Source organism: Phalacrocorax aristotelis, chromosome 1 (genome assembly GCF_949628215.1).
Source record: "Phalacrocorax aristotelis chromosome 1, bGulAri2.1, whole genome shotgun sequence".
Classification (NCBI taxonomy): domain Eukaryota; kingdom Metazoa; phylum Chordata; class Aves; order Suliformes; family Phalacrocoracidae; genus Phalacrocorax; species Phalacrocorax aristotelis.
Window position 1 is genome coordinate 38,687,178 of NC_134276.1, and position 27,433 is coordinate 38,714,610.

The 27,433-nt window shown below is 39.9% G+C and overlaps 1 protein-coding gene across 1 annotated transcript in view; it reads left to right on the forward strand.

Moving 5' to 3' along the window:
- The window catches only part of TDRD3 (tudor domain containing 3), a 120,309-nt gene extending 116,743 nt beyond the window's left edge, over nt 1-3,566 (forward strand). The window contains exon 14 of the mRNA XM_075088058.1: nt 3,326-3,566. The gene's annotated coding sequence lies outside the window, so the exon portion shown is untranslated. The remainder of the gene's footprint in view (nt 1-3,325) is intronic.
- Nucleotides 3,567-27,433: the final 23,867 nt, after the last annotated feature.

The window sequence follows — 27,433 nt, forward strand, 5'->3', positions numbered from 1 at the left end:
GAAAAGGAAAACAATGAGAGAGGTGGGAAACTTGGGGAGGGGGAGGGGGAATGAATAGCCAGAGCCAACCGCATGTGACGCAGCTGCTCACCACTTGCTGACCCGACACTGCCAGTCCCTGACCTGCAGCTGCCCCCCCATGTGCCAACCACCTCTATTAATGTACTGGTCACGGTGTCACATGGTATGGAATGAGCATCCCATTGGCCAGTCGGGGTCAGCTGACTTGGCTGTGGCCCCGCCCCTCCCGGCCTCTTGCCCACGTGGCAGAGCGCAGGAAGCTGGAAAGGTCCCTGACTGCTACAGGCGCTAGTGACAAGAATTAACTCTTTCTCAGCCAAAACCAGCACAGGACTCATGTCATCCGAACAGGCTTTCACTTGATACTTTTTTCACCTGAAAGGAGCAGCATGTTTCTCTCGTTCATGTATATTGGACCAGCTTCTTCTCTGAAATAAGTGGCTGCAGTCCCTGCTGAACGCAGTACTGTCTGTCTCTGTCCAAGGTCCTGTATTCTACTTTTCGTGAGCCATTTATTTGAATAAATATTTTTTCTATTGTTTGCTTAGCATGGAAAGGACAATTTGCAACAGTAAAATCTAAAATCCGTGCGCTCACCATTGAATGAGGAGGTACAAGACCTAGGAGTATTTACCATACTGTGAATCATGAGGATATACTTGCACTTATGCTTTTTTAATTAGCAGAAATTAAGGGATTGTATATCATCCTCAGAACATACACCTGATATGTGCATTCAGAAATCTAAAAAGACCAGTCAGAGAAACCAGTTATAATTTTTTTACTGAACAAGTCAAGTATGCTGTACTGCTTTAATTTTACTTGTGGATCTCGTAAATCCGTAGCTTGCAAGTGTTGATTAAAAGTCTATCATGAATAAAGAAAGCTTTATCAAGTCGCATGCTATTTGGTATACATGTATAAAGTGTCTTTGTCTTAAATCTGATGGGTTTTTTTTCCCTCTAGTAGCCAGTTTATTTTTACTGAGCTCACTTTAGTTCCTTTCCTTGCTCCAGTCCTCCGCCTTCAGTTAGCTTAATAAAAGCTGCTGATCTCTGCAGCTTCTGATATTTCTGACGTGCAATAACATATGATTTCACTTTTTTGATCATATGCTAAAATGCCTTTTTCATTTTGGGGAGTACTGGCAATATAAAAGCAAAATGTATTCCTCACTTCTGCCAAGGTGATAATTATTCTGGGTTTGCCCATATCATTCAATTTTCTGTGTTAAGTAAGTGTATCAATCACTATCAATAAACATGTCATGAGATAATTTATGCAGAAATATTTCTGGCATATGCACTGAGCTGAATTCTAAACCAGCTCAGTTGGCTCAGAGGAGTGTCTGTGATGAGCCGAATGAAATTTGCTCAGTGTAGATAGCAGTCAAAAGAAGGGATTTTTTTGGTAGCTTTAGGTAATGTTTTTGTTAGTTCTCTAATTCTACAGTATAAATCTGGAAAACTGTGTTTGGCTTTGGTCAGCTGGGAGAAAGGGGAAAACAGACATCCAGAGGGAGTGATAGTAACTCCTGTATCTCAAGAAGAGTGAATGAATTGTTGGCAAGTAAGGAACAACATTTCCAAGGCACAGGTGGCTGTTCCTTGCAGGTTTTGTTATACTTTGCTTTGAAGTTTCTAACAGGATCCTGATTTAAATGAATACCAGACTCGGTATCAAAACCTATCGACCATAAAAAAAACCAAACAGTTACAGCCATTCCACTGCCCCACTTCAAATACTATTGTTTTCTGTCAGACATCTCTAAATAAAGGGGTTAGATTCATGTTAACGTTACATCACTTGACAGGGAAGACTTATTAGGGCTGGTGCAATAATGCAGAAATGGAGCTATACTGCTTCCTGGATTAGTTTTCAGCAAACTCATTTAGGTTTTGAAGTAGCCCTGGTGAATCTGGAATTAGTATTGACAGATCATAATCTATGTCTACAGTATAATGAGGTCTTAAGTATGGGGAGGCTTAAGTTTTTTAAAATCCTGAGTTGTTTTTTTAAAAGTAGAATTTGGATCCATGGGGTTGCTTAGCCTGGAGAAGAGGTGGTTCCAGAAGGACCTTATTGCGGCCTTTCAGTACTTAAAGGGGGCTTGTAAGAAAGATGGTGACAGACTTTTTAGTAAGGCCTGTTGCGATAGGACAAGGGGTAATGGTTTCAAAATAAAAGAGGGGAGATTTAGGCTGGATATAAGGAAGAAAGTTTTTGCAATGAGGGTGGTAAAACACTGGCATAGGTTGCCCAGAGAGGTGGTAGGTGCCCCGTCCCGAGAAATGTTCGAGGTCAGTTTGGACGGTGCTCTGAGCAACCTGATCTAGCTGATGTCCCTGGTCCTGTCCCTGGTCTTTGTAGGGTTTGGACTAGATGACCTTTAAAGGTCCCTTCCAACCCAAACCATTCTGAGATTCTGTTCTTCTGAGGAGCTTCTTGCCACGCTGTTCTACACTTCGGGTATTAAGAACAATGGCTGCAGACTTTCAGGAAGTCTTGACATGGTGTTTATTATGAAGACAGAGTGATAGAGTAGTCATGTTAAGGTGAAGTAAAGAAGTATGAGGTAGTCAGTACTTCACTGTGGTTGCAGTTAACCTAGAAATGATCGTTTATTAATATCCAGTAGTGTGAGGTAGAGAACACTAACTCAGAATTTTATCAGAGCACTGCAGTGAGAGCCCTTGAACCCACTCTAGGTTGTTTAGGGTATGTGTCAAATGCTAGCTTTAACAGGTCTGTAAAATAAGATATTCCTCCTAGAGAATCAAGATACAAGAATTAGAATCTAACAATAATAAGAATACATCTTGAGCTTACACTTCCTGTATAGAATGTCATGATAGTATGAAAAGGAAGGGGAACAAGTAATCAGAAATGAGTGTTTTGAAGGATCGCAACTTTTGGAGGAGCTTCAAAAAACCTAAGAGTGTCAACCTATGAGTGCCTGGTCATTATCTGTTTCTTGGGTCTTCGTTTGCTCCATGACAGAAGTAATTACACCTTGTCACACTTGCTATAAAATCTCTATTGAAGTCCTTACCGATGGAGAAACTGCATTTTTGTGAGAAGTCATTGCCAGAAGGTGTTCTTTCCTTGTATTATACCAATCATATTTATTGCATTGAAGGGCAACCTTCTGATTTATTCTTTTAAAGACTTATATCTCTGTAAGTACTGAAAACCAGATATCCACTCTTTTGGAGGAGGAACATGAAATAACTGTAGAGCGTATGTTGCACAAAGAGCAGAGAGCTTTTATGTTTATCTATTGTATTCTATTTTTTTCATTTAGAAACCTTCTCGGGGTGGGAGGAAATTCACTGGCAGCTCCAACTTGCTGAAGACTTCTCGAAGAAATTCTGGCTTTTCCAAGCGACAGGATGGAACAAAGAGAGCTCATGTGAGCAGAAGGAATTTGGACCTGACACCACAAGAGACTTTTTTAAAGTTCTTAGTTATATGAAGCTGAATACTTTTTACATATGAAAGAGGCAAATTGTCATTGCTGCCATCAATAAAACCACAGTGCACTATTTTATTCTTTGCCTTGTATTCTTTTTACTGAGCCTCCATTGTTAGTTAACATAATACTAATGTATCATGATTTTTATTCATTTTGAATTGATTTTGTTTCTAATATTGTTTCTAGTAAAGTAAAAGTAAAACTTATATTTTCTCAAAAGCAGACAGGATTGGGCCTTAAACTTAGATTTTAGGCTAACGTTAGTGAAACATGTTTAAAATTTTCAGCTAATTATTGTACAGTGAAATTCTGAATAGGTTTTGGCTGTGTTTTCTGTGTTTATTTTCCAAAGTTGCTGAAGGCCAAATTACAAATTTGCCTACTATGTTTTTCATGATCTGTGACTAAAAGGTTGAAGGGGAGAAAGAAAATCATCAGTTTCAATAGAAATTTTCTAAATAATTTTAGGTAAATATTTTCTTTTTAGGAATATTTATATTACAGAAATAGAAATATTTCTAGAAGGTACAGGAAAGTAGTTTCAACAAAAAGTACCGGAAGTTGCGTATGAGTATTTTAAACGTAAATATGTGTATACATGCACACATGTGCAACCTGTTGAATAGTAGGTTCTAACTTTCTTGTAGCTTTAAACTCTGCTTTTATTGCTTCATATTAATAGAATTTTTTCAACTATCATTGACGCTTGAAGGAATCTTATGTCAAACTACTTTTCATTCTAAGCTGTGTCTTTGAATCTTATGTGACTATGACAAATAGTTGAAATTTCACTATTTCTTTAGCTGAGAAGCGCTCAAGGTCTGTGTACCATGCAAATCCCTTCTAAGCTTTATTCTGATCATTTAATTAAGATGGAAATAGCACATACATTTTGAGGTAGTTCTGTAAAGACAGAATTTTACCTGAGTTATGTATTGATGGTACAAGTTGTACAAGTAATTCTACTGAATTTCTCTCTGAGTGCTCATACAAAACTCTATTTGGATAGAACCTGGTTTATTTGGATGAAAAGAAGTTTTATATTGATGATGTAATTGAATGTATTTGCAGCACGTAATGTGGATTACTGTCCAAATGCAGTCAGAACTTACCAAGCACATAAATATTTGCAGAATATTAAGGAACCAAATGTTTTGCTGCCTTAATGGATCCTAAGCAGCTTCTTGAGAATTATAATGCAACTCACTAATAACTCTAAAGAAATTTGGAAGCTTAAAACATGAGCTGTACAATGTTGAAGTTCTCCACGATCAACTGACACACAACAGATTTTATGAAGTTTGTTATATTTAAGCTAGAAACCACTTTCCAAATACTATGAATCATTCTGGTCAGTTCTGCTAAATTGTACCAGCAAATAAATAAATTGTAGATCTCATACATTGGATGTTGGATGCTTTACTTCCAGAATTATCACTAAGACCACTGATAGCAGCTATTCAGCTTCATAAAGCGATGCAGCTATAGTATAATTTTAAAAAGCAGTTTTGATTTTTCTTTATGAATAGAGTGTGCATTAAATGAGAGCCCTACAATCAGTGTACCAAAGCAATTTCTGAAATTAAAATAACTTTTATGTTCTTTTGAGCTTTCATTCTTGCTGTGAACTAAATCATAAAATTCAGAAAACTGCAGCCTGATTTAGTGAACTGTAAAAAATAAAGCCTACTTATGAAAATTTGAAGACTGTAGAAATACAATGTAGCATTCCTCTGTAGTGGTTGTGGCATTCTGAAATAACCACATGTATGTGCAGCTGTCTGTAGGCAAATGAAATATATTTGAGAATGTTGGTTTTGTTTGTAAAACAGTAAAGACCACATTCTGGTCTTTTCACTAGTGCTGGGGAACTGGAAAGCCAGAGTAAGCAAACAGCTGGAGAGTCTCCTTGAAAATATACGTTGTCTTTGGGTGTTTTATGATTCTTTTCTGATTTGGTTTTGACTGAAATAACTTCTTTTGAAAGCTCTGCCTGTTTAGGATCTGAAGAACCAGTGATTTGAGTCGATAAAAACTATTCACATCAACCTGTTCTGAAAAGCAAGAATTCATATATTCATGCTCATTGATTCCTATATCTGGAAACAACATGATGATTAGGTATGTATATAAATTATTTTCTTGATTTGCATAATCCATCAAAACCACAAATATAATAATTTGTCAGTCATAATGTAGTAAAGTCTACATACAGAAGAGCAGCATGAATTTACTTAGCTTTTATGTTCAGAAAAAGTTATCATGACTAGGTGGATCTTCAAAACTGATGTAAAAGTTAACTTCTAATTTGTCAAAAGCAACAGGAAAAGCAAGCTCCTGAGCTTTGTGGGGCCACATCTGTGTAGTTAAACAAAAAAAGCTGATAAGGAGCACTAGATCCTGATCATCCACACTATGTATTTACTAGCTTGATTTCTGACTCTATTTTGGAATGTTCCTGACTAGCTGTTTCTAAGATAAACCTGCCACAAAGAAACTTTGCCCTTTGCAAGCTGGACATGACCCAATCTGTGCCTCTTGACCTGTGAACCGGTAGGTCCCTGGTCCGTGGCTGTCCTTTACTAGGGTTATAGATAGAGCTTATGAGAATTTCTGTCTTGAATGTTAGGAATGCAATTCTAATGAGATGTTTTCCTTGCCACAGACTTGTATAGAACATTTTTACCTAAAGGAAATTGAGACGAAGTTAGAATATCTGATTTAAATTATTCTAAAAATTATGTGCCAAGTTGGTAATACTACCATTGAATTAAATTGTATTTTATTTTTTAAATATTTTTATATATTTATTTTTATATATTTTATTTTTATCTTTATTTTTATATAATTTTTATATCGTTGAGATATAAAATAATTTTGAAACAAAGAGTAGAAAAGTTCTGGTTTTATCTTACATGTTTTGAGAGTTTTATAACAAAATCTGATTGAAGTTGTCATGTTTTCGTTTAAAATTCTGCCATGGACTAACATCTGCTGATAGTCATATATTTTTTATACATATACTAATATAGCTTTTTATTTTGTCACTAACAGGTACTTTCTCATTAAGTCTTTGGCAACAACTGTACAAAGCATTTTGAGGATCTTGTCAAGGTCGCTCTTCCAAGAAACGCTGCTGGAATTGTCTCTGCAGAATCTCTGTGTAATGACTTGAGCCTTATGCAGATGAAAGTTGTTGGGAATGTGGCTTTCCAAGGCAGTTTTAACAACACATATTTCCACTGGGTGGCAAAAGGAGGAAAAATATTACAGGATATTACAGGAAGGACAAATCTTATCAGTAAGGTGCACTTGGTGTTAGATACAGAATGAGTAAAAGCTTAATGGAACATGAGGATTTAGCGTGAGGTAAATCTGAAGAGACTTTTGCAAGAGAACTCCCAATAGCCAAACTAGTTAATGAAGGTTGGTCTCAGGTTACCCAGGTAGCTGAAGGAATGTGGCAGCGTAGGGTAGACAGTCCCTCTCTAGCGTTATAGTTCAGGGGACTTCTTACAGAAAAATCTCCAGTGCCTTTGTGCGTACACAGGAACGTACCACTCAATCATTCTGATTGTCTATAGATGCTTTCTTGAAGGAGAATCCCAGTCCTTTCATCATGTGACTTGATCCAACTGCAGTAAAATCTTCTAACTTTCTTGAGAACTGTATAAGCCTCAGGAATGGCTAATTGCGCAATTTATCTACTCAGTTTAGCTTTCTACTTGCTATACAATTATTGAGGCATTATCTTGATTTTTTTCTTTCTGAAATATCTTAGAGCAACCTATTGCAGGAGAGCAGCAGCTGAACTACAGAAGGTATTCCAAACATGTAGGCACTGACCTTCTAATAGTATGATATGCATATGAAAAGCTTTGTGTATTAGTGGTATCCTTCAAAGCAATGGTAAAAACTTCTAATTACTTTCTTCTTTTATCTTCTTCCTCTTTCTTTCTTCCCCACCCCCTCACCCAATATCCATTTCATGTCAGTTGCTTATGTTGGCCTGTTCTGGCTTTAAATTAGAATTTCATTTTGGAATTTTGAGAATGATTCCAAAACAATTAAGACGTGAAGACAGAAATTACATCAATACCTAATTTTCCCACAAGATTGAGAGACCATAAAAAGTCAGTTTCCCTACAAACACATGGGAGGTTGATGGACCTAATTATATTTTGGAAACTGGTGGTATGAATGAGACCACAATCTAGTATATATTACAAATAAATCTTACATGTGTTCAAATAAATAGGAACTATGGGAAGGCAAATGATTAGGTATATAATAGCAACAGAGCACCACAGATGGTCTGAAAAAAATTCTGCAGCTACTTCTAAGGAAGATGTCTGCAATCATATTATGGTGCCTTGTAATATTTCATGCAACTTGAATAATCTCTCTTAAAATGGATGCATAGGTAAGTATTGTGCAGAAGATATTAATGTCATTTTCAGGCAGTTTAGTATGTCATGGGATCTTGAATGCTTTGCTTTGATTTTACACCGTATATTTCTAAACTGCAAAGGTTAAAGAACATAAAATATATTTTTTTACAGTCAAAATGGTCTTACCCCAAGTATATTTTGTTAGCCATTAGAGAAATGGCTTTGCCTCTGCTAAAACAGCTGTAGTCTTACATGACTGCACAGATTTAAGTCTCAATTAACTAGTTATTTTGTGCTGATTATGATTCTGTAGCTGTTTAGCAAAGGAACTTGGTTTGTTTACAATGATAATAAAAGTAAAAAGCATAATAAATAAGGGATGCTCTATCATCTTGATATGCCACAAATGAAACAGTGTTTTTTGTACTAGGGGACTAGAATACCATATAGAAAGTGCTGTTCCATGTGCTACTTGAATCAGTAAAATAGCTTTCTTCAAAATTGAAATCTATGATTCTATGAGCGGGGGCGATCAAATGTGTACATTAAAAAAAAAAATCTTCCATTTTGAAGAAATTAAGCATATGAGTCCTCTGCATATGAGGACTTTGTTAATTTTTTGTGGACATTGATAAACTTACCCCTTTGATAAAGTTCCTTAGCTCTTGAAAGCACTTGGCTTTGTTATTTGCAATTACTGCTGTTACCAAATTGTTCCAGAATTTAATTCCTCTGAAGGCTAAAAATCTTCTAATTACAGCCTAAACGTATTCAGTAACACACACTTGTGCTTGTGTCACCATTGACCTTCAGTTTAAAGAGCTCTCATCTGACCCTTGAGGTATTTGTAGGCAATTTCTAAGCTGTGCTGAGTGAGGGCATGGAAGAACAATACTCTGCGAATCCTCTTCAATAAGCATTTGCAGTGCCGTAGCATGCTATCGCAGGAGATTCTATGACTCACGTGGTCCTTCATGCTTATATTGTGTGCAGTAATTTCTGTTCAACTGTATATGCCTTCATTGAATCGATGAATTCTTTAAACTTGTAGTTTCATGTGCCTTTCTTCTTGCGGTCAGTGAAAAAGACTTTGTACTATTACAGAACAGTGTAGGTTAGAAGGGACCTCAGGAAGTGTATCTCTAGGCCAACCTACAAACAAAACAGGGGCAGCTATGAGATCAAATAAGATTGCTCATGGCTTTATCCAGTCAGGTCTTGAAAATGTTCGGAGATGCAGATGCATAACCTTTCTGTGCAACCTGCTCCAATGTTTGACTGTCCTCATGGGGAAAAAATTCTTTCCTTACGTACAGGCTGAACCTGTTGTATTTCAATGTGTGCTTGTTTTCTTTTGTCTTCGTGCCATGTGCCGCTGTGAAGAGCCTGGCTCTGTCTTGATAAATCTCCCTGTGAGAAGGCCGATGGTAGGTCCCCCTGCAGATGTCTCTTTTCCAGGCTGAACAAGCCCCATTTGCTTGACTTCTCACAGGGAAGCGCTCTGGCTCGTGACCATTGCAGTAGCTGTCCACTGAACTCATTCCCATTTATTGATGTCTTCCTTGTATTGACAAATCCAAACTTTATGTGATATTCTAGGTGTGGTCTAATGAGTCCTGAGTAAAGGAGGATGATAATTTCCCTTCCTCTACTGTCTGCGCTCCTGTTATCGCCCAGGATACTGTTGGCCTTCCCTGCTGACAGAGCGTACTACTGGCTCATGTTCAGCTTGCTGCCTACCAATACGCACAGGTCTTTTTCCACAGAGCTGCTCCCCAGCCAGTCAGTCCCCAGCCTGTAGCACTGCAAGGGTTCTTCCTTCCCAAGTGTTGGAGTTTTTATTTGTCCTTCATTTGGTGAGATTCCTGTCAGACCATTCCTCCAGCCTGTCTAGGTCCATCTGAGTGGTAGCCCTGTCTTCAAGCATAGCACTTTGTTCCTCTTCCAGCCCACCTCCAGTTTGGTGTCAAACTTTATGAGCAACCACTTCATTGCCTCTTTCAGGTCACTGATGAAGATGTTAAACAGGACAGATCCCAAGGTAGACCCCTACGGTACTCCTGTTGTTACTGGCCTCCAGGCCAGTAGGTTTGTTGGTCTTCTGCAAAGACATAGCATATCAGCACTCAGTGACTGCTCTGGTCCTTGAATCATCTTCTATCTCCTTACACACCATAGATCACAAAGGAAGATTGGTAGGACAAAACTTAGTTGGTAATAACAAGAAGTAATTGTTCAACCTGGGGCTCGACAGCCAGCGGTGATCTGTGCTTCAGAAGACAAATGAAATTTGCAGTAAGACTATATAGCAGGGTGTACCTGTTACTACAGCGTACCATGTGATATTTATTATTACAATTTCTGTGCATTTTTTTCCATCTTATGATGTCTCATCTCCTTGTAAAATATTACGAAGATCCAAAACAAATTTTAAAAAATAGTTTAAAGAAAGCAAAGTTAAGGATATAATTGTGATAGAAAGAATGACTTGGATCGTACAATCTCTAAGCCTAGCTGATCTAATGCTGCTACTGTGAATTTCCTCTAATATGTTTCTAAACCAGTTTGACTCATACTCCTTCTATGCCAGGTTACTGTCGCTCAACAGAACAAAAACATGCTTTGCTAGCAGACACTGGAGTTTTGTGTCAACCTGCTGATGATTCTTGACAAGGTGTTGGCCTGACTGGTTGTTAAACTTCACCCTGAATGTAAAGACAGGTGAGGAGTTGAGCACACCTGATAGAAACTCAGACAGTAGTAACTGAGCGTGAGGAAGAAGAGGTTGCTTATTATGTTGTTGATATTACCAGTATGAAGCAACTTTTTTAATCTTAAGTGTGCTGTTTGGAATTCTTTGAAGTAGGGCAAGGAAGTCATCTGCTGACAGCGATATGTTATGTGATATAGTAGGACCCAGAAGCAAAGTAGTCTAATGCTGTCAGAGTAAAATCTCTATGCTAGCTACTTGTGTTTCCAATGTGAAATAGAAATGAGTGTCTTGGACAACGTCAGGAGCAGGGCTAGCCTTGAGCACAAGATTAACAAAGTCTGACAAGCATCAACTTGGCAACAGAGAAGCTGGACTAATGTGCCTGTTCCCAGCAGCAGGACCTGAGGAACAGGGAGCTCCTGACATGGTCTCCAAACTGCCTCCAATGAAAGTTGGAACTGTGCAAATCATAAGGGTAGGCATATCCTGAAGTGCTCATTTAATGAAACATAAGTGCTCTTTTCCTCCAGGACTTGCTCTCAATGGGTATGTTTTATTGCTAGCGGTTACTAGCAGGAGCTGTAACATGTATCTGTTTATCCCATAAAACTTGGAATACGCTGTGCTGGTCACAGAGTAATCTGAAAGATCAGACTATCCAGCGTTCTGTTAGATTACCACATCACTTGAAGTATGTTTCTTCCTCTGTATTTGCCTGTGGATTGCAGCATTAAAGCATCACCTGAGGATTTATGCAAGCCTAAATTTTAAGAGTCTACATTTACTGAGCCTTTTTTCGTCCAGCTTCTCTGGCTGCTTAGTTGAATGTACTGAATATGAAAACTGTTAGCATATTTAAAACTTTCCTTTGCATGGAGATTTACACTCTGAGTTCATTTATTATGAGCTGTGATATGCTGTAAGATAAATAACCTAAAATATGATATTACAGTCAACACCTATATGTGATTAACTGAAGGAATTGTGGAGGAGAGACCTCAGCTGTGCTTGGCAAAATCAAGAAGTACTTCCAATTTATCTAATGCCAAGTAATATGTAATGAACAAGATCAAATTATAATGCTGTGGTTCACTGAGCATGGTTGATTAAGATCATTGTTCATTCATCTAAGGCCTGTCATTTAATATTTACATTGTTAGAGAAGTGCATGCCTCGGAGCCTAGCAGTGCTTACCTTTTCAAAGAAGAGCTATTTATAGAACATCGTTCATCATAAGTATCGTAGCATAGGTAAACCTGGGCCTAGAACACATTGAAATATGATCTCTGCATAATAACTAGATCAGGTAAGGATATACTTTTTCCTTCCCAAGCTAATCATACTGGTAGAAATGCTCCTGTTGCAAAGGTATGATCATTTAAAGGGTCATTCACCCTCCCTTGTGGAAACAGGTTACAATAGTATAAACACTATGGCTGTACCAGCATAGCCAAAGCAGAATGATTTTTATTCATGTCCTGTGTCATGTGTCCATATGCTCTGTCATACGAGCAGTGTAAGGACCTGCTCTTGAGGGCTGGTTGGGCAATGTTTGACATGGGCTGGCTCACCAGCTTCAGGAAGCGCTAGAAGATACCCTGCCACCAGACGGTGGGTGTGACAGCCTCTGCCCCATGGAAAGACAAGTGTCTGTGCTACTCTGCAATATAGAAACTGTGAATGAAAGTAATTTCCTCCTTACTGTGTAAATGGAGTAATCCATGCAACTTTTTTTCCAGTGAAAATTCTGCCCATATTTAACCCTGCATGGGTTTGGCTATATGGTAACAGCAGTCTAAAAATAGCTGACCTCCTCCTAGCTCTCTTGTCCCACCCACACTGTGTTTCATAGTATGGATTGTACTAACCTGGTATGACATTTTTCTTGCTCTTCTACACAGGCAAACAATCCTGCCGTCAAAAGAGCCTATTGCAGTCAATAAGCCTTTTACCTGGTAATTCTTAAGATTTTCCATTGCAATTAGGGTATAACCTGGCAACAAGTAGGAGCGAGTGCTGGCTGTGTTTCACTCATTTTCTAATTGAGAGAGAAAATAGAGAAAGTGCTGCTACTTTTATTATAGCAGTTAATGGTAAATCTAGAGCAGCCGGACCTGAAATGTCATTCATCTGTCTTTGCTCCATGTATTCTTGATTTACTACCCTACTTCTGTACATTACCTTTGCCCATTTCTGCATTTTTCTCAGTCATTTTACAGGAATCCAGATTTGCATTAACGGGTTTAAGTGCTCTTTTAAAACTGTGCAGAACTGCATTTCTTCTAACTAGAGCTGAAGATTTAACTTTTGCACTAGAAAAACGTTCTAAACCTCTACAAACAGAACAGAGTTTTGGATGCCTGGAACACTGTGGCAGTGTACTAAAGACACTTTTTTATAGTGCAGGAAACATCACTATACTGGAAGGCTATATGGTGCAATATCAAAACACACTAAAAAAGAATGTCACAATTGCAAATAAGCATCTGTGTCAAAACTGGTTTTAAAACTCTGCAAATATATTAAGATCATCACTTCTCTACATGAGAATAAAAATGGTTGCTTTCAAAAATAATATTTAATTGTTGTGAGTTCTAGCATCAGTTTTAACACTACTTGTGCTGTGGTTTGATACGTTTGTTGTGAATTGTACCTTCTCTGTTTCTTTGTTATAGTAATTCTGATACTCAGTGTGGTTTATGTGATTTTTTCTTTCAAGTGAATAAGATTTCTCTGCATGCTGATATCCCTAAATTTCAGGCTTAAATCTGTTAAAAGTAGCAGAAACTTAAGTCTGTCCAGGATATATAGAAACACTAATTAGATTTTTCTTACTTTTATAGTAAAATAGGGCTTAATTTTGAAAGGAAATCTAACTAGCTTTTGTACTTCTCATCCTGAGAGGCCAGCTTGAAGGACAGGAAGCTCATGGAATTTGTATGTTGAGCTGGATTAGCTCAGAGCTCACTTTTCAGTGATGCAGTAACAAGTGGATAACTTTTTTCCTAATAAATAAATAAATAAATAATTTCCTGCATTGTCCTTTTGTTGGCTCCTCCTTGCTTTTCTGGTTCTTAAAATATATGTTCTAATACAGCATTTGAAATGAGCTTTCTGTTTGTAGTGTGAAAAGGTGTCACGGTTTATGGATGCAGACAGATTCACTAAATAAACTTATACAAAAATATTTTTCTCCAATATTTTACTTACAAAATAATATTCAAAGTTGCTGTTCATGTGAGGAGAAGCACTCTCTGACAATTTATTTTTAAATATTTAATTAAGTGCTTAATCTAAATATACAAAATTCCTTCATTTTTCCCCTGAGATACATGGGAAATTGAGAAAATGTTGCTCAATCTAGTTCTCAATAACCATTCTCTGCCAGCGTGTATTAAAGACTAGAATAATTATAAATAGCTAAGAAGGCCAAACATACATGTTTATGTATGCATTGCCTACTGCCAAAGAGTATGGTTACCAGGAACTGGAAAGGAATCCTGCCTGTTCCTCTTAACACCCCTGAAACAGCTGAGTTAAGCTAACTGCAGTGTCTTTTAGGGTTGCATGAATTATTTTCCTGACATGGTTAAGGTTTCATTATTTGGAGGCTTCTTCAGCAGAGCTCCCTTTTATAAATGTTTAATCATTTCCTATTACATTGGAAGATTTCATAACCCCCAAAATCATTGTAATCCTGGATCCCTTTGAGGGATCCAGACCTAAAATTCCTTGTCATAGAGCACTTGAATGCTGCATAATGAATACCATTGAACTGGCATGTAATGTGAAAAATCCCTTTGCCCTTGACAGCTGAATCATATTAATGTGAGCGCTTAGGATAGCGCATGTTGTAGGGTAACAGAAGGTGGTAATCATCTTTGTTTGGACAGAAAACACTTCTATTCAGGCAAATACATAGTTTTTGCCTCAATCTCCTTAACAAGGTATGCTTCACTTTTCCATCTTCGAGGGAAGGGGAATTAATGGACTTTCTGGAGTCAGTAAAAAATGGATCTTAATTCATCAGTGATACCCACATTAAGAATATCTAAGCTTGTGTCTCTGATGTGTGTTCTTCAAAGTGCTTATGTTGTTTACTTGTATTTTTAGCACCTCTTAACAGAGTTTTGTAATTCTCTGGTAATTGCTTTGAGAAACTGAATTCCGCCAGTTCTGAATGAAAAATGTCTAAATCAAAGTTTTTCAGATTGTGCAGCAATTTAAGAATACAGCTTGTTCATTAGGGAGAATCTCAAGCAGATGCTGCTTATAACAATGGAGAGGAACATGTCCGACAACTGCAATTTCCTTTTTACTTTAGATGCTATGTTTCTGTAATGGTTTTCTGTAAAAGCATCTGACTTCTCGAGCAGACTTCTTTGAAATGGAAGGTACAAAAACATGAAGAAAACCCAGCTGGATTTATTTCCTATTTCAGTTCTGTTTGTCTTCATTAATAAATGTAATCTGTGACCTTAGTAGGCTTGTGTCTGTTGCTGTATTAGAAAGCCCCTCCCAAATCCTTGCAGTCTATGATTTATCTAAACATGGTCATTGTCCTCACTGCATCACTTAAAATACAGTAGTTGTCTTTAATTGGTTTTGATTTCAATGTTTTGCTTTCATGGAAATTTTGTATCCCTTGTCATTAATAAGCAGATTGCTGTTGAATAACAGACCTGCATTTAGGAAGCAAATTCAACGGTTTGTTTGCAAAGGTGAGTTGGAATTGCCAGGCTGCAGAGCATGACTGTGTGGCTACCTGGGGGGCCATCCCCTCTTCCTCCCTGCCTCCCATCCCAGGGAGGGAAATATAAGAGTGCAAGCCAGTACTTTAGATCTTCCTGACAACAAAAAAACAATCTTCAAAGCATCCACATGGATGTGATTAATTGTAGGGCATATAAGTTTTGGGAGAAGAGCTTGGGTTTTCACAGATAAATCTGTCATAACCTGATATTGACTGAGTGAAGTTCTCCATCTTTTAAAACGGAGTTCTGTGAACTTCCAGGTGGAAGAAGCTGTAGCAATGTGGTTTGCATTGACTGTCCAGCCAGGGACACTAGAAGCGTATAGTGGTTTGTGACTTCTGCTGCTGGTACAGACCTTACCATGGGAGCTCGCAGGTAGGCGGTTGGAGACCATGTATTTCCTGGCCGTTTCTGTTGTGGAGCAGAATGTCCACAAGGCGGGCCTTACAAGATTTTTCTGTGACTTTTCTGTTTCCCCCTCCCCATGTCCAATGTCACTAGGCCTGTTGTTAGCCTGAAAGCTAAGATGAAGCTGTGGAGGCTAATTGACTTTCCAGCATGGTTTAACCTCTTAAAGTGATGTACCCTAATGTGAAAGGCAAGACTGTAGTTGCAGGCAATAATGGACAAAATGGTGAATAAATACTCATGATGGAATGTCTTTATGTCCAGCTGAGGTGTGTAATACCGCCTTATTTTTTATTATTGTTTACTGTTACTATTAACAGTCTCAGTCTGGGTGGTCATTATGTATTTTCATAGGACATTTTCTTTTTAAACACTGATTATATTGTGAAGTGATATAAATGAATTGTAGTCCAATGTAATTGCTAGTTGCTTTATCAATCCTGTATTTAAGATTACTGTCTTTTCTAGTAATAGAGCGGTACCTCTTACTCCAAGAGTATGTTTATCTTTCTTTGGTATTATTAGTTCCAGGAACCATATACAGTTTGGATAAATTGGTGGTTTTCTGTTACACAAAATTTTGCCTTTCTCTACATTCCTTCTCTTTCTGTCCTCAGAGAGAAGGTACTTCTCACAGAACAGTGCAGAATTTTCTGGTTAAATGGGTTGCAAGGAGGAAATATATCTGTCTTATTTCCATTTTTATTGCACAAGGAATCTATTAATCTGTATTTTTATTGGTTTATAAAATAGAGTGAAGTTCAACAGCAAAGGACTGCTTTTCCCCTTGTCTCTCTTGTTTTAATCTAAAAGTTGTTTCTCTGTTCAAATTTTGTTTTATATTGCAGGGAAAACCTTACCTTCTATGTAATTTGCCTTTTTTTGTGTGTGCATTCAAAGGGAGAGAATTTAATAAATTTTTGAGTTAGAACCAAGTCACGCAAATGGAATTGAATAATCCTAAGAGAAGGTTTGCTAAGTTGATTGTATTAATGTGACTATCACAAATCTCTGTGAGTTTCCAGACATTTAATTAGTACCTCTAGCAGTGTACGTTTTTCAGCTCTAAGCATAGTATTCTGCTCTGCGAAGTGGCTGTAGCAGCTCCACTGCCATGAGATGGAGCTCAGCCTCAGCTCCTCTCTTTCTCACCAGGGTTCTACCCTACCAGATAATCTGGCTTCTTTTCAGAAACGCAACCATCTTGAGAGCAAGGCAACTAGTAGGTGTATAAATCTATATGCGTGTGGTGGTGTAGCCCCCCCAGGCCACCCTGAGATATCAGGGTTAAGCCCTGTTGTGCTGTTATCTTGGTCATAAGTGCAGTGACTTGGGCACCACACACCCCCTGGCTACACCTGGTGAATTGCGTACCAGAATGACTCAGCACAAAATGTGGCCAGAATGGGAAATACTGACCAAAGCCAATCTTCTCGAGATCCTATAAATAGCAATCCAAAAGTGAGCCCTTTTGAGCTCTCCGAGATCACAGCAGGCTGTTACCCAGTATCTCCCCCTGGGCTGGGACGCCTCTCAGGGTAGATTTCACAAGGACTGAAGGATCGTCTGTGGACAGTTTCATGAAGGCTCAATGGCCTGATTTCACAAGGTTCACCAACTGTCCCGTGATGAATGCTAGTTCATAAAAGTAATTCATGAAATTAATGAAAAGAGAAATCTTAATCGCAGGTGAACCTCTGTGTGTGTGTGCCGGCAATTCGATTTCACCTGTTTTGTCTGCCTGTCTGTGTGCATGTGTGCAATTTGATTTAGAGCTGTTTGTCGGTCTATCTGTGTGTGTGATTTGATTTAAACACCATCCGTGTGTACAACCCTGCTGTAAGTTTCAGGTGATCCTTGCCATTCTTGAATCTTTAACTAAGCCTCTATATTTTGATTGTAAGAAATTCCATTGAATCACTCTATTAAATGGGCTGATGCTTAAGTGTTAAGAACTATATAACCTAATTTTGTGATCTCTCTCAAAAATATTAGTAAATCCTAAATAGCTGCTAGAGCAAACCCATGTAAAATATCTTATTCCGCGACAACATGGCAATACTTGTTAATCTGGGGAACACAGTATATAGAGTTCTTCAGTTAGAACAGAAAATCGAGATGTACAGATGCATTTTGCTTACTCTGCTGCTTAACGTACCACAAACATACATGATTTCATTTCCTTTGTCCCATTTAGCACAATTCTTATTATGGCTAATGCTTGCATTCACTCTGTCGTGCTTTAGCCCCAGTCAGCAACTGAGCCCCACACAACTGCCGCTCACTCCCTTCACGGTGGGACGGGGGAGAGAATCAGAAGAGTAAAAGTGAGAAAACTCATGGATTGAGATAAAGTCAGTTTAATAGGTAAAGCAAAAGCTGCGTGTAGAAGCAAAGCACAAGGAATTCATTCACTCCTTCCCATGGGCAGGCGGGTGTTCAGCCATCTCCAGGAAAGCAGGGCTCCATCACACGTAACAGTGACTTGGGAAGAGAAATGCCATCACTCTGAACATCTCCCCCTTCCCCCCCCCCCCCCCGCCCTTCTTCACCCACCTTTATATACTGAGCATGACGTCATATGGTATGGGATATGCCTTTGGTCAGTTGGGGTCAGCTGTCCCGGCTGTGCCCCCTCCCAGCTTCTCGTGCACACAGCAGAGCATGGGAAGCTGAAAAAGTCCTTGACTAGTATAGGCAGTACTTAGCGCCTACTTAAGAACAACTAAATCATCAGTGTGCCATCAACACTATTAGCATAGCAAATCCAAAACACACTATACCAGCTACGGTGAAGAAAATTAACTTCATTAATTCTTTTCAGTTAGAGGTTTCAGAGTTCTCCATGTTAGGTGAGGGAAGCTTTAGATAAAATAATTCTTGAGATAAAGGAGGCTGTCAGTGGAAAAGGGGGATCTGAAGTGCATCGTTTTGTCATTTGAAGCAGAAGAATGTGCTGCAAAGAAGGCTGATGGTATCCAGGGCTGCATTAGGCAAAGCACTGCCAGCAGGTGAAGGGAAGTGATCCTTCCCCTATGTTCAGCCCTGCTGAACTCCTGGAGTGCTGTTCTGGGCTCCCCAGTACAAGAGAGACATAGACATACTGGAGAGAGTCCAGCTAAGGGCCAAGAAGCTGATGAAGTGACTGGATCATCTCACATATGAGGAAAGGCTGAGAGAGATGGAACTGTTTGGCATGGAGAAGAGAAGGCTCAGGGGGATCTTCTCAATGAATATAAACACCTGAAGAGAGGGTGCAGAGAGGACAGAGCCAGACTCTTTTCAGTGGTACTCAGTGACAAGACAAAAAGCAATGGACAAAAACTGAAACACAGGAGGCTCCCTCTGAATGTCAGGGAACACTTTTTTACCGTGAGGGTCACCAAGCACTGACACAGGTTGTCTAGGGAAGTTGCTGAGTTTCCATCCTTGGAGATATTCAAAAGCTGCCTGGACACTGTCCTGGGCAACCAGCTCTAAGTGGCCCTGCTGGAGTAGGGTTGTTGGGCCAGATGACTTCCAGAGGTGCCTTCCAACCACAACAATTGTGTCATTCTGTGATTTTTGTGGAAGAAGAGCTATTTTTAGTTAAGGTGAAATTGGTAGAAATGTTGGGGTTTTTTCTTTTGTTTTTTCCTTTTTTTTGTTTCTGTGGAAAAACCAGTGTCTTGGAACTTTTCTTATTGAGGTGGTTAACAGGAAATAGAACCAGTTTATGCAGAGTAAAACACAATCGAAATGACCAAAGACTAGTGAATAATGAGTGTCTGGTGACAGGAATAGTAGCAGCTCTTGACCTATATAACAATTACAACAGCAGTTCTTGTTCTGCCTAACTACTCCTGAGAAAGAGAGACCTTAAGTGGGTGCAAGGACACAGGAATATGCAATAGATAGGGGAGTGTTCACGGCAGTGGATAATTTAAAATCTTCCTGCTGTGATATCTATAACTAGCCCTAGAATGGACTATCCATCTGGGGATACATCATTAACTAATGAGAAGCATGAGATGCTTAAGACTATATAACTATTCTAGTTTGGTTTGAATTAAGATAAGAAGCCTTTATGAAGGCTGGAGATGATTAAGCAGGAGATGTGGTTGTTTCAGATTTTAGCCCTACGGGAGTGGTTAAGGAGACTGAAAGTTCCTGAACCCTATGGCTGAAACCAGAAATGAATTTTTTCTCAAGAGGCAGCAAAACAAGTGACCCTAGAACAATTCTTCTAGGTGTTCCCAAGGGGGAGTCTGAAAATGAGACTGTAACAACCGGATGCTGCCCCTAGAAGTCACAGCAGCACTGGTAGGAATTCAGCTGAAAGTGTGTGTACCAAGGCAGCAGACCAGCACATTGAGACCTTCTCATCTGCTTTTTTCCCCACAGCTAAGCTGAACTATCTCTTTCCCATGTTGTTGCTGGAAATGAATTCAGAGATATCTTCTCACCGGGCAGGGCAAGATTCATGGCAGAAAAGGAAGGATCCATAATTTGGTTTACCTTTGGTAAGGAGATCTGGAAGTTTAGAAGCGACTTCTGCCATAACCTGATTATGCTTTTGTTCGTACCTCAGAAACCAGGAGAGGAGTGGTGAGCCTGCTAGGTGACACCGCCCAGCGTAGCAGGAGGAATTTAGGCTCTACAGTTGATGAACTCCAGGTGGGTGTTTCTTCAGGAACATCTTAATCTTGGGGCTCTGTGAGAGCAACAACTTATGGCTGTGGACAGAGGCCTGGTAGATAAAACCCTGAGGCAGGCTGAGAGGCATTGAGGCAGGCAATTTGTGCGTGGGCATCTGTACGCAAATAAAACTTCAGAGAGCAGCCTTTTTGGACTTAGAGAATTATTTTGGTTCTGTCAAAAGTGACAGTTGGTGAACTCTAAACCCAATTGTGGGATGTTAGGTTTCTTTTCCACTACTAAATAATCTTTTAAATGGATCAAGGTGGAGAAACAGAACAGGACCCATTCATATGATGAAACCTTGAAAAGCATGTGAAGTGAGCTGTGGCCAGGTGTTTCCATCACATGGGGACATCAGTGTTTCAGATGTTATTGACAAAAGTAAACCTGAAAGTGTATAATTGCTTTTGTCAGCTTTTGATCAATACCATGAGGAAAAATTTTACTCTGGTCAACTCAAGAAGAGTACAGGAATCTTGTTAGGTCATGCAGAGAGAAAATTAGAAAGGCCAAAGCCCAGCTAGGACTCAATCTGGCCACTGTTGTAAGGGACAACAAAAAATGTTTTCACAAAACATTAACAACAAAAAGGGAGACAACGAGAATCTCCGTCCTCTGTTGGATGCAGAGGGGAACATTGCCACAAGGATGAGAAGGCAGCTGAGGTACTTAATGCCCTCTTTGCTTCAGGCTTTAACAGTCAGACCAGTTATCCCCAGGGTATTCAGCCCCCTGAGCTGGAAGGCAGGGATGGAGTGCAGAATAAACCACCCATACTGCAAGAGGAAGCAGTTTATGACCTGCTGCTCCACATGGACACTCACAGGTCTATGGGGGTGGATGGGATCCACCCAAGAGTGCTGAGGGAGCTGGTGGAGGAGCTTGCCAAGCCACCCTCCGTCATTTGCCAGCAGTCCTGGTTAACAGAAGAGGTCCCAGGTGACTGGAGGCTTGCCGATGTGGTACCCATCTACAGGAAGGGCTGAAAGGAGGATCCAGGGAACTACAGGCCAGTCAGCCTGACCTCAGTACCGGGGAAGGTTATGGAGTGGTTCATCTTGAGTGAGCTCACCAAGCATGTGCAAGGGAACCAAGGGATCAGGCCCAGCCAGCATGGCTTCATGAAAGGCAGGTCCTGCCTGGCCAACCTGATCTCCTTCTATGACCAGGTGAGAAAAAGGCTGTGGATGTTTTCTGCCTGGACTTTGGTAATGCCTTTGGACACTGTCTCCCACATCATTCTCCTAGAGAAGCTGGGGGCTCATGGCTTAGACAGTTCTACTTTTTACTGGGTAAAAAAACTGACTGGATGTCTGAGCACAGAGTTATGGTGAAGGGAGCTAAATCCAGTTAGTGGTCAGTCACTAGCAGTGTTACCCAGGGTTCAGTTTTGGGACAGTTCTGTTTAATATCTTTACCAATGATCTGGATCAGGGGACCAAGTGCACCCTCCGTAAGTTTGCAGATGACACTAAATTGGGTGGGTGTTGATCTGCACGAGGATAGGAAGGCTCTACAGAGGGACCTGGACAGGTTGAGCTGAGGTCAATTGTATGGGGTTCAACAAGGCCAAGTGCTGGGTCCTGCACTTTGGTCACAACAACCCCATGCAAAGATACAGGCTTGGGAAGGAGTGGCTGGAGAGCTGCCTGGTGGAAAAGGGCCTGGGTGTGTTGGTTGACAGCCTGCTGAACATGAACCGGCAGTGTGCTCAGGTGGCCAAGAAGGCCAACAGCATCCTGGCTTGTATCAGGAATAGTGTGGCCAGCAGGAGCAGGGCAGTGATCATGTCCCTGTACTTGCCACTGGTGAGTTCACACCTTGAATACTGTGTTCAGTTCTGGGCCCCTCAGTACAAGAAGGATGTTGAGTTGCTGGATCGTGTCCAGAGAAGGACAACAAAGCTGGTGGAGGGTCTGGAGAGCAAGTCTTATAAGAAGTGGTTGAGGGAACTGTGGTTGCTTAATCTGGAGAAGAGGAGGCTGAGGGGAGACCTTATTGCTCTCTACAACTACCTGAAAGGAGGTTGTAGCGAGGTGGGTGTTGGTCTCTTCTCCCAAGTAACTGGTGATAGGATGAGAGGAAATGGCTTCAAGCTGAGTCAGGGGAGGTTTAGTTTGGATATTAGGAAATATTTCTTTACTGAAAGGGTTGTCAGACATTGGAACAGGCTGCCCAGAGATGTGGCTGAGTCACCATCCCTAGAGGTGTTAAAAAAATATGTAGATGTGGCACTTCAAGACATGGTTTAGGAGGCATGGTAGTGTTGGGTTGACAGCTGAACTTGATGATCCTAGAAGTCTTTTTCAACCTTAGTGATTCTATGGTTCTTTGAATTCCTGGTTGGTGAAGCTGCGTATTCTCCTTGTATGTTGCAGTATAACTTTCAATACCCACAAGATACTCCCTGTTAAGCAACGTTGGTTGTCTAAACAGAAGAGGAAGCGTATGCTCCAATTCTATTTGAGAGGAGGGAAAGAAGCCTCTGGATATACATAATAGGGTACTTTGCCCTTTAAAAATCCAGGAAAATATCTGAAATTGTTGGATAACATAAATAAGCACAATTGATAATAGTGGGGAGATTATAGATGATTTGCTAGTTTCAGTTGTCCATTTAGGAAAGAAAAATAGAGTTTTCAAAAAGGAGTCAGTCTCACATACAGACTCAACTTCAGTCTCTCATGTTTGGGAAAGAACTTCCGTATTTATCATCCAACTCTTCTGGTCTTTGTCTGTATTCCATTTCTCAGAGAGGAGTTAATCCTCTATGAACTGTCTCAGAAGCTCTTCTTGCTTGCGGGTACCCACCCCTATGTTTTTTCTGCTTGTGTTGGAATTTGGAAGAAATGAAGAAGAGTTTTGGCTTTGGAGGGGTTTGGGGATTTTTTTTTGGTTGGTTGGTTTTTCGGTTGGGTTTGTGTTTTTTTTTTTTTAAGAGAGCCACTTAGCTGAGTGATGCTTAAAGCGCTAGCTTTTGGGTTGGCAGAAGGCTCAGATTCAGTAACTGTGTATATCTTTTCACTTTGCTGTTGATCTGAAGTGAAGAGCAATTCAGTACGCTTTGCCTGGCTCTACAAAGTCAGGTCCTTTCATATTTTTGCTTTGTTACCTATGGGAAGAAGATGATCAGAGAAATCAAGGCAGAAACTGTGCTGTTGGATATGGGCTCTTGCCCACGGCCTTTGACAGCAACCAGTGAGTGGTACTCTTGTGCAGAGCTCTCTGTGGCTCAGCTGCAAAATAATCTTCCCAGACTGCAAGACCCACGCAGACCCTCCATCTGGTTTGAAGAGTTCAACAGGGTTATTTGTGTGAGAAGCTGATTTAATTGCATAATAATTTGAACATGGACATAGTGATTCCTGTATCACTGGATCATTAACTGAATGCAACAACAAATTAATAGAAATTGGCTATGAATACATGTAGGCCGGAAATTAGGAGTTACCTAAATTAGGTTTGAAACAGCCCAGCAATATACTGTGCTCAAGTTCATTCTGACCCCTGTGAAATTTGCTGAGAAGTACCACAGAACCCCAAATGGCTTGCAGGTTAAGTATATACTTAATCTTGACTCCAGGGCTTAACACAGCCTATTGTGCCTTCCCTGCCTTAGGAAGGGAATTCACAGTCATTCTCCCTCACTGGCAGCAGCTTTCAGCTTCAAGGTCTGCATGATTCAGTAAAGAACTTGGCTGATTGGTCTCTATCCTTCATCTTCATTCAGCTGAACCCCTAGACTAATCATACTCAAAATACCTCCTAACCTCAGATGAGGACATCAATAACCATAGCCTTGTTTCTGCCAGCACCTCCTTTCATCCTAGCCATGTTAGTCTCAGAAAACCTAACCCATTTTTACTCCCACTGGCTTAATTCCTAATCCCAGTGTTATTTAATTCTAGCTAGATTTCTGGATAGAACCCTTCTCTAGTTATACAGGCTCCTGACTGCTCCCCGGTCCAGATTAATGATGTGCAGGAAACCTAGCTTTCCCCCTGCTGGCCCAAACACTAATCCTATCCACAATCCTGACCATAATGTGAATATCCTATGTTGTGGTTTAACCTGGCAGCTGCTTGATCACCCAGTGGGACGGGGGAGAGAATTGGAAGGGCAGAAGTAAGAAAACTTGTGGGTTGAGATAAAAACAGTTTAATAATTAAAATGTAATAATGATGATGATGTAATGAAAAGGAAAACAATGGGGTGCAAGACGAAACCCAGGGAATAAAACTCGAGTGAAGCAATTGCCAACAGACGCCCACCAGTCCCTGAGCGACGATCACTGCCCCATTGGCTGACTCCCCCCAGTTTATATACTGAGCATGATGTCACATGGCATGGAGTACCCCTTTGGCCAGTTTGGATCAGCTGTCTGGGCTGTGCCCCATCCCAGCTTCTTGTGCATCTGCTACAGCATGGGAAGAAGGAGGTCCTTGACTAGGGTAAGCACTACTTAGCAATGACTGAAACATGAGACTGTTATCAACATTATTCTCATACTGAATCCAAAACACAGCACTATACCAGCTACTAGGAAAAACATTAACTCTATCCCAGAAAAACCAGGACATCCTAATTTTGTAATCTTTACATCCTAATTCTGCAATTCTCTAAAGAACCTTGCATAAGGCATTTACATTACCCTCTTTCTGGGTAATCCTCAAAGGTTGAAGCAGGTTCCTAACTGTTCCCTGAGTACAACTACTGTGACAAGATGGACTCATCTGTCCCAGAGTTAGCTGCACCTGTTGGTGCTGTAAGTCATCTTATCTCTGTGTGCTGTGGGTGATTCACTAGGAAATTTAATTCTTCTGTTGCAACCTTATAGAAACCTAACTTTGCAAACTAACAATCTCAAATTTTCTTGGCTAGGATTAAAGCAAAAACTATCAATATGCCATTCAAGTCTTCTCTGCTGCGTGTATCCCACAAATAAAAATCTCTAGTTCCTTTTATCCCAAACCATTAGTGAGTTTCTGCTTAAGGCTAGAGTCAAAGTCATAGCCGAGCAAATATGGTCTGCCTCAAAAAATAACCAAAAAGAATTACTTTTTACCAGGTCTGACCCTTGTACTACTTCTCTGGACAATGTAGGACAAATTGGCAACATTAAAGCTAGTTTTCCGGACCCTTCTGTCTCAAGACCTGGAGAGCCCCTCCCCTGTACTTACTTAGGCATCCCTACCTGCCCCAGGATCAAGTGCAAGTCAACATCTCTATGACAGCAGGTCTTGCATTATCTATTGTTAGTCTTCCAAAATTTGTCAATAAACCTCTCTTCATATTCTTTTTTTTTCTCCCATCTTAGTTCCTTCCCCCAGCCTTAATCTCCCTTTACAAAATCCAAAACGATTCTTCTCTTTCACATTAGTGTTCATGTCTTCTAAATCTGTAATTCTGAAGAAAACAAGAAATGCATAAATAAAGATCATCCTGTTACACAGTGTGCATGGAGTTCAAACAAACTTTTGACCTGATTGTTAATTGAAAGCTCTTTCAAAAAACTAAGCTGCTATCAGATAAAATGGAAGTTACTCTTTGTGAGATGTTACAAGATTATGTAGTAAAGAACAGGAATAACCAGTTTTCCAAAAGGGGGAAGGTCACTGATAAAATGTTATCAAATAGATCTGTACTGTTTAACATAGCCATAAATAATCTGGAAAAAAAGGAGTGACTAGTGTCATAATTCAATCTGATGATGATAAAGAATTATTTAAGGTAGTTATAACCATGAAGGTATAAGGAGAGGAAAATGGATACTGTCTCCTCCACTGCACTGAAGGAGGAATAGTAAGGCAAAGATGCAATGCTATATGGGAACATAGTGAGGTAATGAGGAAGGATCAACAAGAAAGGAATCAAGAGGATGTGTGAAACATTTAAAGCTCAGTAGATCAGCTCTGATTAAGGTAGGTGAAGGGAAACCATTTTAAAAACAACACAGGACTGTGAACAGAGGAAGGCGGGTAGCAGAATTAAACCTATAGAATATAGGAAATGGAAAAGGGTATTAGAGGAAACCTAGCAAATGACTTAGAATAAGGTTTCATGGTGGGAACAATAACAGGAGGTATGGTATGAGAAAAGAGGGATGGATTGCCTCTTCCTCAAGCACTGTGCAGTGGATGTGAGACAGTCAGTGCCATTCAGCTTCAGAGCTATGGATCAGTCCCCAGTCCTCTTTTCTGCACAACAATGTAGGTTTCACCTTTGTATGTAAGTTTTCATGTGTACACAACTTGCAGCTTCTACAAAACATATATGTATATGTACACTTGATTTTTAAGAGAAGGTGTGAGTCTTCTTTGTAGGGTGAAGAAAGGGGGAAAGCAGTTATTAAATGAAGAGTATGAAAGGGCCAGTCCGAGGCACTTACTCCTTCCTAGGAGCACGGTAGCCTGGAAATTTGCTTTACTCAAAATGCTAGTATAGGGCGCACATGACCTTTGACTAGACCTGGGTTGGACAGGAGCCACTGTAATAGTTTAACAGACAGGGCTGGGATTAAGTTTAGGGATACCAGAAGCTGAAAAGCTTGATTTATTAGTGGATTCTGTGAGCTTTGCAGGGTTAAGATGGAGTCATGTTCTGTTAAGGCAGAATCAAGTCTGGGATGTTGTTTTAAGATTAGGGTTAGGTATGGGATGGGGACAATATGGCATAAAAACTCAAGTCTACTGAAATACTGAGGTATCCTGAGGGAGAGGGGGACATCAGAGAGACAGGTGAGCTGAAATCAAATAGGAAAATGAAGTTAATTTCTTTTAGATTTGCATATGTCACTTTAGCTTTCCAATTAACAGTCTCTCTGCATTTAACGAACCATCTGTAAGTATAGACACAGAGGTGATATTCAAGCCGTCCCACACAACACACACTGAATCTCATTACTCTTTGTACAGTGGCAGCTCTAGAATAATGCTTGTTCTGAAAAGAATAAAAAATATTTTTTCCTGCATCATTTGAGCAAGAGAAAAAT